Here is a 13,324-nt window from a genome sequence, read left to right as displayed (position 1 = left end):
GAACTTCATCAGAGCAAAGAATAAAAAAATATTTAACAAACTTTAATAAGGATATTTCGTAGAAGATTTTACAGCTAAACTTTTTATTTCAGTAGTTTTTAACCTTCAAAGAATCTAAATCATCTACCTTTTTTATGCATGAATACATTTATAGTAGGTTGAAATTTTAATATTAACTCTACTACACTAGCGGAGCTTTGAAGAAAAATGTTCCCAGAAATCATTCAGTTAAAGTGCTTTAGGCTACAAAAGACGCACTTATCATTATGAATGAAGTGTGCTATTAGCTCAATAATATTCATAAAGTTTTTTTATTATTATTTAAGAGGTTTTAAATTATCTTTTAATGCACAAAGTTTGATAAAACTTGGAGATTAGCTTGCGAAGTGTATAAACAGAAAGATTGAAACAATAAATAACTGGAAATATTTTGAACATTTAAGATAATATAAATTATTTCATATAATTTCAAAAGACTGAAAAGAATAATTATGTTACTTACTTTGTATATTATTAGGAAAAGGCGTTTACACAATTTATGATGTACAAATTTACGATTTCTTAATATTGGAACATTTGTAGCTATGTACTATAAATTTAGAAGTCAATATGTAAATTTAGAAGTCAATGTAATAACAATATGCACTATAAATTTAGAAGTCAAACAACAAAAATCAGCGTTATATTTGCAAATTTTCCAGAAATAGTTTCGATGGTTTTTATTACCGAACCATCTACCTCAGCTGTCAAAGTGCAAATGAACGAGATGAAATATGGTGATAAGATAAGATCAGAATGGCTGGACCGGAGTTAAGTAACTGGCGCCATCTATAGATGAAACAAGAAAACAAAAATGTAATTTCCTTAAATTCCTTTTAATTTCCTTTTCTGAAGGTTAAGATGGATTGGAATTAGGGTCGTTAACTAGAGCAGAAAGATTTTTTTAAATGTGAAATGCCTCTAGAAAATATAATTCACCAGTGGCGAGTGGAAGATGTTTTTTGAATAGTTTTAGCTGAAGAAAAATCGAAAGTGTGATTTTCAGACCAACAGTGCTGGGCAACGGAGGACTTTTGTATTTCTTTTTTCCTAACATATGCCTCATGTTTTTAAAAGGAAATTTTCAGATTATCTTACTTTGAACAATGTAAATTAAAGCACATTGGCAAGGAATCTTGCAAATAAGCCAGGAAATCATATCTGGAATGGGGTTTTTAAATATGGAATTCGGAATTTTATTGGTAAAAGAATGAACCATCTAAAAGTTAAATTTCTTTAAAATACACTGCTCGACATTGAAAATGCAATACCAAGAAGGAGTGGTTAAAATGTGATGAAATTTGGAAAAAAGACAGCAAGCAGGAATAAGTGATCTTTATTTCAAAATGATAGGCAGAATACAGAGTGAGAACGGCTCATTCCATTCCATTTCATTGACGGGAGACGCGAGCACTGTAGGTAGGTAGGTAGTAGGATGTAGGACCACCGCCGACAGCGATGCACGAAGAATAGGCATAGAGTCAATAAAATATGGATAGGCCTACGGCTCAACTAAATGTATGGATCATGTAATATGCAACTCTAATAATTTGACATATGTGTTTATTTATGTATTTATTTTTATTCCTCTTATCTGCTACACTTCAAATTTTCTGTCTGCATTCTCACTTTTGTGATTGTTATAGATATATGAATATAATTATTTCAAGTTCCTGTCTTAATATTTGATGTTGTGCACTTGATAATTTTTATTGGATTCAGTTTGCCTATGTTTGCCCTACCTCATTCTTGTCACACTTACCAGTTTCTCGAATTTTCTGCTCTCACTAATTTAGACAACAACTCCATTGATATTAATACGTTAATAATACTCTAATCTGACTTTAACAAAATTATTAAAAAAAACTATTCGATTTATCTTTCGGTTATTGTATACTACCTTTGGAAATGATCAAACTGTTCTACAAGGGGTAGAGCCTTGGCTCAGGCACCCTGCTGTCTCAGACACCATTCTACAGAGAGAGAAACTCTATTCTTTTGTCGTTTTCAGGCTGTAGGGATCACTTACTTATATTAAAGTATCAGTTTGATTCTAATAACTATTTCTAAGTGAACAAATTTTCATGCTAATTACTGTAGTAGAAATTGTTATAAATTAAATTATAACTGAATGGAATATACTCCACAATCAAACTAAAATGTTATAAGGTATTTCTCGGATATTGTCCTGAAGGATGGCTCCCCATTCCCTTTCAACCATTTGCCATAGTTCGTCTTCTGAACGAGGCAGGGGCAGAGTCTGCAAACGGCGTTCAATCGCATCCCACACATGTTCGATTGGTGACAGGTCAGGAGAGTACGGTGGCCAGGGAAGCATCTGTATACCTTTCACAGCATATTGGCAGATGAGAGCACTGTGTGGCCGGGCGTTATCCTGCTGAAAAATTGCATTAGGCAGCCCCTGAAGGTAGGGGATTGCCACCGGCCGCAGTACATTATCCAAGTATCGTTGGGCCGTCACACTGCCCTGAATACGAACTAGAGGTGACCTGAAATCGTAGGCAATAGCGCCCCAAACCATTATGCCACGTTGTCGCGCGGTGGGGCGTTCCACAGTTATTGCCGAATTAGATCTGTCTTCAAGTCGACGCCACACACGTATGCGGCGACTGTCACTGGATGAACAGAAGCATGCCTCATCCGAGAACACGACGTTTCGCCATCCTGTCATCCACATCGTTCTAGTCTAGGACCATTCTAAACACTGGCGTCTATGCTGTGGGGTCAATGGCAGTATTCATAACGGACACCTTGAGTGCAGGTCAGGTTCAACCAATCGGCGGAAAATGGTTCTGGTCGACACGCGAACATCCAGGGTATCTTGCACATGCTGCAGAATCGCGGTACAAGTGACTTGCGGAACCGCCACAGCTTGTCGGCGGATGCCTCGATCCACGCCTGCTGACGTCACACTGGCTGCACCTGCTTAGCAGCTTAAACAGAGCATTATTAAGCCGTTATTGATAATTTAATGTGTTGTAATTTTTTACAAATGTTTAATAATATGTATTCTTAAGATACAATAACACGCCGAATAAGTATTAATTTAGAAGTCAAACAACAAAAATCAGCGTTATATTTTCAAATTTTCACGTGACTAGTTTCGATTGTTTTACTGAACTATCATCCTCAGCTGCAAAATCGCAAATGAACGAGGTAAGATTAATATGTATTCTGTCTATAATAAACGTAAGATATTTTTTCTTTTACAGGATGTTTTTATTTCTTACAAGATAACTAGGAAAACGGGAAATCGCCTTTAATATTTAGCGGGCAGAACCTATATATGTCATTTTTATGGGCTGTTTTGATGGGCTAGTTTGTTTCCCATTTATGGATGAAATTTTACAATTTTAGATACAAAAATTTTAATTATAATTGTATTTACTCCAAACGTAGTACGCGATCTCATATTTACGCATAACCAAATGAATAAGAATGCTTCAGACTTTTTTATTTAAAACTAAATACGTTGAACAGAAAGCACGCTTGGTGCTTACAAATCAGCCAGCATTTATGGCATGAACTCAAAAGTAAAATTTTTTAAGTTGAAATTAAACTAAGTATCTATTAGCCAAAAGATACAGAGAGATATTTATATGCGGAAGTTAAGTGACGTGACAGAATTGTCAGAAAGAAATGAAACAACGCCGTAGAGAGGAACACATAAATAAATCTTATATATTAGATAATTTACTTACTTATCAATTAAAATAATTCTAAGCATTTTTATCAGAAGATAACCGGCGTGTTTTTTATTTATTGATTGACTGATTTTTGTATTTTCACTTACAGATTAAGTTTTCTTTTTTTATCTATATTCTTGATAAATACTTTATGTTGTGTCTCATCAAATAAAGTATACCTAAAAGATATATAAAATAAATCCCTTAATAAAATTCATAATCTTTTAATGGTCTTGGAAACTCTATTATAGAGCATTCCTTTCTTTTGTGTAATACATATTTTGTGACTCGCGTCATTTCCCAGAAACCTCAAAATCTTCTTGTCATTTCTCTTTTAGTATGAATCTGCGAGCAGATAATAAATATTGCATCTTAAGAACTAAAGAAGTAAGATTTTTTTAAATTTTTAATCCATATATATTCTTTTATCATTGCAAACTTTCACTCGCTGAAATTTGCATTTATATTTTTTATATTTCTATATCTGCTTTTATCTCATCAAGAAAATTTCTATACTGTGCACTTTTCTTCGAGTATTATTAAACAAGTTTATTTATTTTTTATTTTAAAATTATCTGTAATGTTCGAATATGTTTCTAAGTTGAAATGTAAGCAAAATTAAAATTACTGAATTAGTTTTACAAATACCATAATTTCTTATCCTAAGATGCAATTTATTCCCACATTAGAGTTGAAACGCAGATTTTTTCTGATTTACTAAATATTTCAAAATAATATTTTTTTCCAAACTGTCAAGTAAGATAGGAATAATCCTATTGGTAATAAACCAAATTTAATTATTAAAAATGTATTAGACACATTTTAGCGGTCTACTTCATTTACTTTATTTTTATCGAGTCAAAGTTTCTTTCCATGTTTGTCAAACTGAAATTAAAGGGTGCTTCCTATATTCAATGGCATCTTACAGTCGAAGGCATACGGTAATTAAATCGTATCATGCATAAGGTTAATTTAATTAACCCTTAACCCTCTCAGCGGCATGATCGGCTTTATCCGCTCATGAAACGTTAACCCTCATGTAATACAGTGGACATATAACTCTCGCTCCTTGTCTTGAAGTCTTGACCCTGAAAGAAAAAAGATCAAATGTAAAACTTAAACTAAAATTTTGTTTCCTACGAACTTCTAGTTACAATAAAACTTTAACACATATACCATACTCATTTCTGGTTTTCACAGGAAAGATTAAATATGAAAAACGGTAAATACGTAGAGTACTTTAGTATCATCGCAACCACCTTGGTAGAAGTCGCCAAATTTTCAAAAACCGCCAAACTGTGGCAACCATTCGCATAACAATTCGTCAGGTTGTAAGGATCTTAAGTTTTATTAACGTTTATTTTATTTTAAATCTTTACTATCACTTCTTATTTTCTACTTCCGGCAGGAATTAAAAGCTTTAACTTATTTATGCAAATTTGTCTGGCGAACGCCAAGTACTTAAGTTGTGGCTTTTTGCCAAGCGAGAGAGAGGAAGGAGTTAGTAGAAGCAGGCCGCTTGCCTTAGCAGTTTTTACTCGGTTGCTGGTTGCCTTCCAGGCCAGAGGTTTAATCCTCTTGATCATTTTAAACGTATTGTAGTGTTAACAGTTCTCTGTACTACATACGGCTCCCTGTTAATATGCGACCAATCTTCTCGGAGGCCCTTGTTTATTATTCCAAAGTTAAGTTAGAGTTTAGTTAATATTTTTATATTCTTACGTTCAGACCACAAGTGGTTGGTCTCTGTATTCCGAAGTCCGGAAATCATTGTAAAGAGTGAAAAATAAAGTGTTTCGTATACCCTTCCTTTGTATCTTGTCTACTTCCCACATTTATTGAACATAGCTTTAGTAAGCTCCCTGTTCCGAGTCAGGTTCTTGAATGTTCCCAAAGCAAGTAAGGCGGAACACTGAACCTGATAAGGTAACCATATCAATAACTGTAAGTTTGAATAAGCAATATCGTCATTTTCGTACATTCTGTTTTGGCTATAACAGAAGCTCTAAAGTCAAACTACGATATTTTTGGTCTACAATTTAATCTTGAAATATGCGCTTCTGAGACTTACTTGCAAACGAAATACGCTTCTGAGACTTACATGCAAACAAAGAACGTTCTGTGAAATTGTTACAGGAATATAATATTGTGCCACAAAGGCGAGAATTCTCAGATTCGCATTTGATGATGTCGTATTTTGGAAAACAACCTTCTTGGAAGTGCAACGTGAAAAATGTAACAAACACGTCGGTATTCGAAGCGGTAGCTAGTTTAAGAATATTCATCTAACATTTACTAGTACAGTCAGATTTATATACTGCTGTAGTAAAGAATTAACAAATGTTAAATTTTGCTTGGAAGATATGGAAACGGCCGATAAGACTGTGATAGACCGTAGTAATTATTTGCGGGAGATACCATTTGTAAAAGGTTTTATAAAAATATTTTCCAGAATAAATATCAAACTAAAATTAAAATATATACCTAATAATATGTATAATATAAAATATAAATAACTTTTTCTGGTTTGAAATTACCATTGTTTTCTTCTCCAAAAAATCGCCAAACTGCGCGATGATGGTTGCGATAATACCAAAATACTGCAGGGGTTTACTTTTCTAATAGTTATTTTACTTGAAGACAGCCTTTCCTATACATTCTTATTTTCATGCCTACGTTTTATACCAGAACGAGTTTTCCGTTTTACGTTTTATGCAAATAGGGTGGAAACTGCTATTTAAGCTGAGGTCTGAGGTATTCAGAGAGAGAGAGAGGGAGAGCGTGTTTGTCTTTCGGTTATGTTGTTGCCTACTAGTTAAAGCTTGCTAGTTTACGGCCATGCTTATTACGCACCTGTTAGTCTGCGCTGGGACTTTTAGATAGCAGCCTTATTACGCGGTAAACAACTCAGTGCAGCTTAGGCTGTTATTCTACTTAGCTTTAGTTTAATTTTGCATTTTCTATTTTAAGTTCAAGCCGAAAGTGTTGGCTTCTTGGGGACCCAAGAAGGTCCATCTGTGAATCTATTTGAATTCAAATAATGAAAGAATAATTTAACCCTTCTTCGGAACTGTTCTTTACCCTCACAGAAACTTACCGAACAGTACCTACACGGTTCTGTTAGGTTCTAGTAGTTAAAGAACTTTTTTTTAGCTAGAACATTATAGTACAATCCGTCTTCTAATTATGCAGGACCTCTAAACATAAGAGCGTTTTGAAATCACAGAAATCACTCTGCGAAATACACAAAATTAACAGGAAGTCGGTTCACAAGGAAAACAACTCTTTCGGAGCATTGCCAGACTCTCTTTCTCCGTCTATACATCTCTGTTTCAATTTTACATAATTTGCATTACTGATGAGGCTGATCCCTTCCATCAGTAGAGCATAAAAATAACGTAATTACATAAATAAACCCACACTCAGTTTAATAAAAGGTTAAATATCCAATATGAATTTGTTATTATGGCAATATTACCTTACCATATATCGTGTGTACTTAAGAACTAACCATACGTATGATTTAATTGCTTTACCCCTCTGTTATTATTCCTATTATTATTAGCTTTATAAGAATTATTCGGATTTATGACTATTTGACGACATGACGTTACTTCTGGATTGTATAAAGAAAAAAATGTATTATACTTTATAACTATAAAGGATATTTTTGATATGAAGCTTAATAATTAGCATAATTAGAAGACGGATTGTACTATAATGTTCTAGCTAAAAAAAAGTTCTTTAACTACTAGAACCTAACAGAACCGTGTAGGTACTGTTCGGTAAGTTTCTGTGAGGGTAAAGAACAGTTCCGAAGAAGGGTTAAATTATTCTTTCATTATTTGAATTCAAATAGATTCACAGATGGACCTTCTTGGGTCCCCAAGAAGCCAACACTTTCGGCTTGAACTTAAAATAGAAAATGCAAAATTAAACTAAAGCTAAGTAGAATAACAGCCTAAGCTGCACTGAGTTGTTTACCGCGTAATAAGGCTGCTATCTAAAAGTCCCAGCGCAGACTAACAGGTGCGTAATAAGCATGGCCGTAAACTAGCAAGCTTTAACTAGTAGGCAACAACATAACCGAAAGACAAACACGCTCTCCCTCTCTCTCTCTCTGAATACCTCAGACCTCAGCTTAAATAGCAGTTTCCACCCTATTTGCATAAAACGTAAAACGGAAAACTCGTTCTGGTATAAAACGTAGGCATGAAAATAAGAATGTATAGGAAAGGCTGTCTTCAAGTAAAATAACTATTAGAAAAGTAAACCCCTGCAGTATTTTGGTATTATCGCAACCACCATCGCGCAGTTTGGCGATTTTTTGGAGAAGAAAACAATGGTAATTTCAAACCAGAAAAAGTTATTTATATTTTATATTATACATATTATTAGGTATATATTTTAATTTTAGTTTGATATTTATTCTGGAAAATATTTTTATAAAACCTTTTACAAATGGTATCTCCCGCAAATAATTACTACGGTCTATCACAGTCTTATCGGCCGTTTCCATATCTTCCAAGCAAAATTTAACATTTGTTAATTCTTTACTACAGCAGTATATAAATCTGACTGTACTAGTAAATGTTAGATGAATATTCTTAAACTAGCTACCGCTTCGAATACCGACGTGTTTGTTACATTTTTCACGTTGCACTTCCAAGAAGGTTGTTTTCCAAAATACGACATCATCAAATGCGAATCTGAGAATTCTCGCCTTTGTGGCACAATATTATATGTTATGTTATTTTTTATGATGATAAATATGTTATTTTTTATGATGATAAATTCGAGACGTAAGAATTCTGAGTTATGTATGAAACTTAGAAAGGTATTCGTCACAAATATAATTAAGAACTTAAATAATTTGACAAATAAATTATCTAAATTCCACAATTTTCTCTCATTAACCTTTATATTGATGAGAATAATTGTTAACAACTCCATTTAAGACATTTCCGCTGATTTAGGAAGTGATAAGCGTTTGGGAAAGAGAAAAGGCTTAAGTTTCTGAATTAAGCTATCCTGGGAGTTTTAAAATATTCATCCAAACAAAAGCAACTTCAAGATTCTGATGAATCAAGTAACTCTTTTCGGAACTTTTAATTATCGTTCCATGGTTGGTAATCGAATCTTGTTCAAACAATTTTACCGTCTCTATATCTTAAAGATAAATTTAGTGGAATCTCATGATTAAATTTCGCTTTATATGTAATTTCCAAACACGTCGACTGACAAAGAACAAAGATAAAAGTTATTTTGAGGCACCTATAGTACAATGTATTCAGTTAGGATGATTACAGGCTTTGTTCCTTATACATAGATTTTCAGTGTTTATTTGAAATTACAAAGTTTCACAGGATAAAGTAAAGGGAATATTGAGAACGATCTCAACCTTGAGGATGAAAAGATTTTAAAAAATAGTTTATTTATTTATTTATTTCCACCAAAATTGTTTAGAAGGATACCTTTACGAGGTTAAATACAGAGATAAAACCAGAGCTCATACAAATTAAAAACAAAATACTAAAATTCTCTCGAGAGGGGATGGTGCACACTCGAATCTCTGAAAACAATTTGGGCATGGACTATTAATGCATGGCTAAGAATGTGACCTTTAATAATAGGGCTGGAATTCTAGAAAGGACATTTCTAATGTCGTCCAAGTAGGCAGCCAAGAAATCATGTTCGACTCTCAAATCATTAAGCTTTATACTATCAATCCTCAAGCTTCAGCCTTTATTTTTATTGCGCTTTTGAAGATCACAAATATGAAGAACTTTAAATCTTGCTGGCTATAACATTGTAGGCTGTATTAAATGCTGCTAGAAAAACATCTTATATCTAGCAGACAAACATATATTTAGAAAAGCTTATTAATTTGCCATTTTTGGTGATTTAAAGATATTTTAACTTTTCTGTCAATTAAGAAAGCTTAAACCTTGTTTGGGTAGATTTGACTTCTGAAATTTGTTTTTTAGCTTCCTCAAAGTTAATCATTTTAGTTAGTGTGCTTTGAATGGTAATTATTACTAAACCATTAAGTAATAATTGACTTATTATTGGCAAGTTTTTAATTAGTTTCAACTCAAAAGCTTCCCTTGTAAGAAGCAAATGAAACATACCCCGTCAAGAAAGTCTTTAGTGCCAAATAGTATAACATTTTCAATGCAGACCACCATTTTAAGCTTCGCCGTTTTTTATATTCCTTTATATACATAAAAACCTTAAAATTCTTCGGAGACCTGGAGCAGTTCGACCACTGGATCAGTATGCCACTGGCTTTTTGAAATAATACAATCGCCTTTTTTATTTTTAAAAAGACAGTCCTATTCATTCGTCGAGAGTGAAAATTCATTCTAATCCCACATATTATTTAACGGTTTTTCTTACATTCTGAAAGCTTTATTAGCAGTCTTGCGTTGATTACGATTCTTATCTGGTGAATGGATTAACTTTATTGATGAATTCTCAATTATTACTTCACTAAATAAACTTCTGTGATTTGTATTGATAAATTTTTCACTTTCCGATTACCGAGACAGTAACTTATCCTTAGGATCCCTTTCAGCTGAAAATACAAGGCACTTGGGGTGAGAATTCCATATAAGGTATCACAGAGCAAGTAAATCTCTGCTGTATTCAAGCACATACCAAACAGTTCTTCAACTCAACTACATGTCTTTCAATTTTGTGAAAGCTATCGTCAGTAATTGATTCTTATAATATATTAAATAAAAGAAAATAAATGTAAGCATTAAAATGCTTAAAATCTTCCTTAAACCTTAACCAGTAATGAAATTAAATAAGGCGTTTTATATTCCATGTTACTGCGTATCTGCGTTTATCTATTTAAACTTCAAAAGATTTAAGATGAAGCGAATATATTTAACACAACAGAACACAATCTTAAGACTTGTAAATCTTTTAAAAGACAACAGCAAATTTTTAAACATTACTGTAAAAAATATCTTCTCTTCTAATTATAATAAATAATGAGATAATGCACGGATGAATTGTTAATTATATGATAACTATACATTTATAAAAAGTTTTTAATAATGAACTGTAAAGAATATTTTTAATTATCGATGTATTGTTTTTTAAAAGATTTACAAGCCTTAAGCTTCCATTCTGTTGTGTTGAATATATTCACTTCATCTTAAATCTTCTGAAGTTTAAATAGATAAACACGGATTTATAAAGGTAAATTATCTATTTGCCCTCTATCAGCAAACCAAAAAAACTGCCTAATATTTGCCTGAAAGTAATCGCAGAAACTAAGGCAATCCACCTTTGCAATTTTATGAACTTCCTAATGTAAGCAAACATCGTGCACTACCGTTGGCGTTCCTCAGAAAACCGTTCTAACTTCCCTACTCCTCGATGAAAATAATAGAATCGCCTCTTTCATAGGCTGCCGTTTTGGGACGTAGACGCTAGTATTCAGAATAGATACCCTTTCAGTCCATAGCCAAAACGGTACGGGAATTTAAAATTTTAAGCATATCTCCTATACATTTTTTTAAAATGTTGAAGTTACTAAGTTCAGTTTAATGAATTTTATTTTATTTTAGTAAAAATAAGGCAGGGTCTTCCCTGCCTTATTCCTACTTAAATAATTTAAATTTATAATTACCCTCACATGTTGTTCTCTAAGCTACTAAATTATTTTTTGTAATGCGTCACTGTATTTACATAACATCAAGAGAGTTTGAGTGACTTTAATTATCACATTTAATAAAAGACTAAAAGACAATAGCAGGAAACTGAGATCCTCAAACATGTGCTTATAAATACTATGAAACTCTGCTGATCCTTTTTACTAAGCCCGCAGCTTCTTATTACAGCTCTTATTACTTCCTTGTACGAAGAAAAAGGAAGTATTGTAATAGCGAAAAGTTTCAGGCATCATATTTCAACGCAAATATCCATTTTATCGGATGCAAATTTAACGATGTTTTTGCTTGACATCTGTTCGTAAGGACAGAATAAAGGGCTCTTTACCCTCCAAAAAATTGTAAAACTTATTTTGAAATTTTTTTTATAGAACTGCTATAACATGTAGATGTGCACCTCGTATTTTGGTTGCAATCAGCAGCACCAAAAGTATATAAATATATGTATATATTATTATAAGCAAAGTTGTAAGAATAATACAAAAAAGACCAATTTTGGCCAAAATTTTTTGCGCAATGTGCTGCAAATTAAGGAAATGAGAAGAAGTTGTAGTTAGCTCGCCAAAAAGTTACCAAAAGCTGTGGCTCCAAGCAAAATCCATCATATGCATACTCAGTGGTTTTTTCAAGTTCGAATAAAAATCTATATGTTAAAGATTTTCGGAAAATTTTTAATACAGTTTTAAAATAACTAATTAAATTTAACGAGGTGACATATTAGACTACAGGGGAAATAAAATGTAAATTATAAAACACAGTAAAATACTAATCGATAAAACAAGTTATATATCCACTCTGTTACTCGGCTCAGTGATCTCAGTTTCTTTATCCTTATATGTTTGTAAGCTATGTATTTTTTGCTTTAAAAATGATTGAATTCTGTTGTTCTTATCTGGATAAGGCTTTTAGGCCTTTAGTAAATTTGTATGCAATATTTTTAGAATTATCAACAATTTAAAAGTTGTTTAAGTGCCGCTAAGCCTAATTTTTTTCCATGGCGGCCATTGCTTGTTTACATTTGAAACGGCAGAATAGTAGATTTGTTGCCAATTTAGAAAAAGTTAGCTTTTCAATAACAATGATAACGCCTTCTTTTATTATTGCCAATTTAATCATGCTTTAATGCATTCTGGAATTTATTCGAGGAAATAAGTGTTTAAGATTTACTTCGTAATTTTCAATGCAGACCTTGTCGCGAACTGAATTAATTGAATGAGAAATACTGAATCGTCTGTGGAAAATTGTCTCTGTTTTGTTTTCGTTGCTATTCTTTGCTTAATTTCTTTCATACATCGTTTTAGATTTATTTAGTTTTAATAACGTTAATAATTAAATATAGTATTATAACATTTTGGATTAATATTAAAAAGCTGAACCGGTCCTTTTCAGTGTCATTCCAAAGTGAAAGCATCAGTTCCAAAGGCAAATATTCTACGCATAAAGAACAACATTTAGAGGATTAATTGCGTTAGTCTTTAATCTCTAATGTAGTCTTTAATTTCATAAATAAAATTACTTGCATTAAATTTTATGATCATACGTTGAAAATAATTTTAAGGTTTTTCGGGTACGAGAAATGTAAAACATCAACTGAGCTCTTGCCATTTGTCCATGCTAATTAATTGCAACAAGGAACCATGCACAAGAGAACGTGACAATTTATGTCACTAATTTCTGCGCGTATACGGTATGTCAGACTACAAATTACATTATTTAATTACCAACTTGACATTCTTTGGAAAATATATTTTGAAGAGTGTGAATAGTATTTTTCGCTACCAAATTTATTTGGGGAAATTCATTGTATACTTTCCCTTTACTTTAAGTGACCCCTTACAGTCTATAACTGTACATGTACAAACGGAAACATTAGCATAACTCGTAGACAGCTTT

The 13,324-nt window shown here is 32.5% G+C and overlaps 1 protein-coding gene across 2 annotated transcripts in view; it reads left to right on the top strand.

Moving 5' to 3' along the window:
* LOC118184595 (uncharacterized) overlaps positions 1 to 13,324 on the top strand; it is a 366,479-nt gene that overhangs the window by 127,618 nt on the left and 225,537 nt on the right. Inside the window, exon 2 of one of the 2 annotated variants that reach the window (XM_085824280.1) lies at positions 4,085 to 4,133. The exons of the other annotated variant lie outside the window; for it this stretch is intronic. The gene's annotated coding sequence lies outside the window, so the exon portion shown is untranslated. The remainder of the gene's footprint in view (positions 1 to 4,084; positions 4,134 to 13,324) is intronic. 2 annotated transcript variants of the gene reach the window in all.

This window comes from Stegodyphus dumicola, chromosome 9 (assembly GCF_044657685.1).
Source record: "Stegodyphus dumicola isolate Sdum_Otavi_A_Nest chromosome 9, ASM4465768v1".
NCBI classification, from domain to species: domain Eukaryota; kingdom Metazoa; phylum Arthropoda; class Arachnida; order Araneae; family Eresidae; genus Stegodyphus; species Stegodyphus dumicola.
This window is presented reverse-complemented; position numbering and strand designations above follow the sequence as displayed.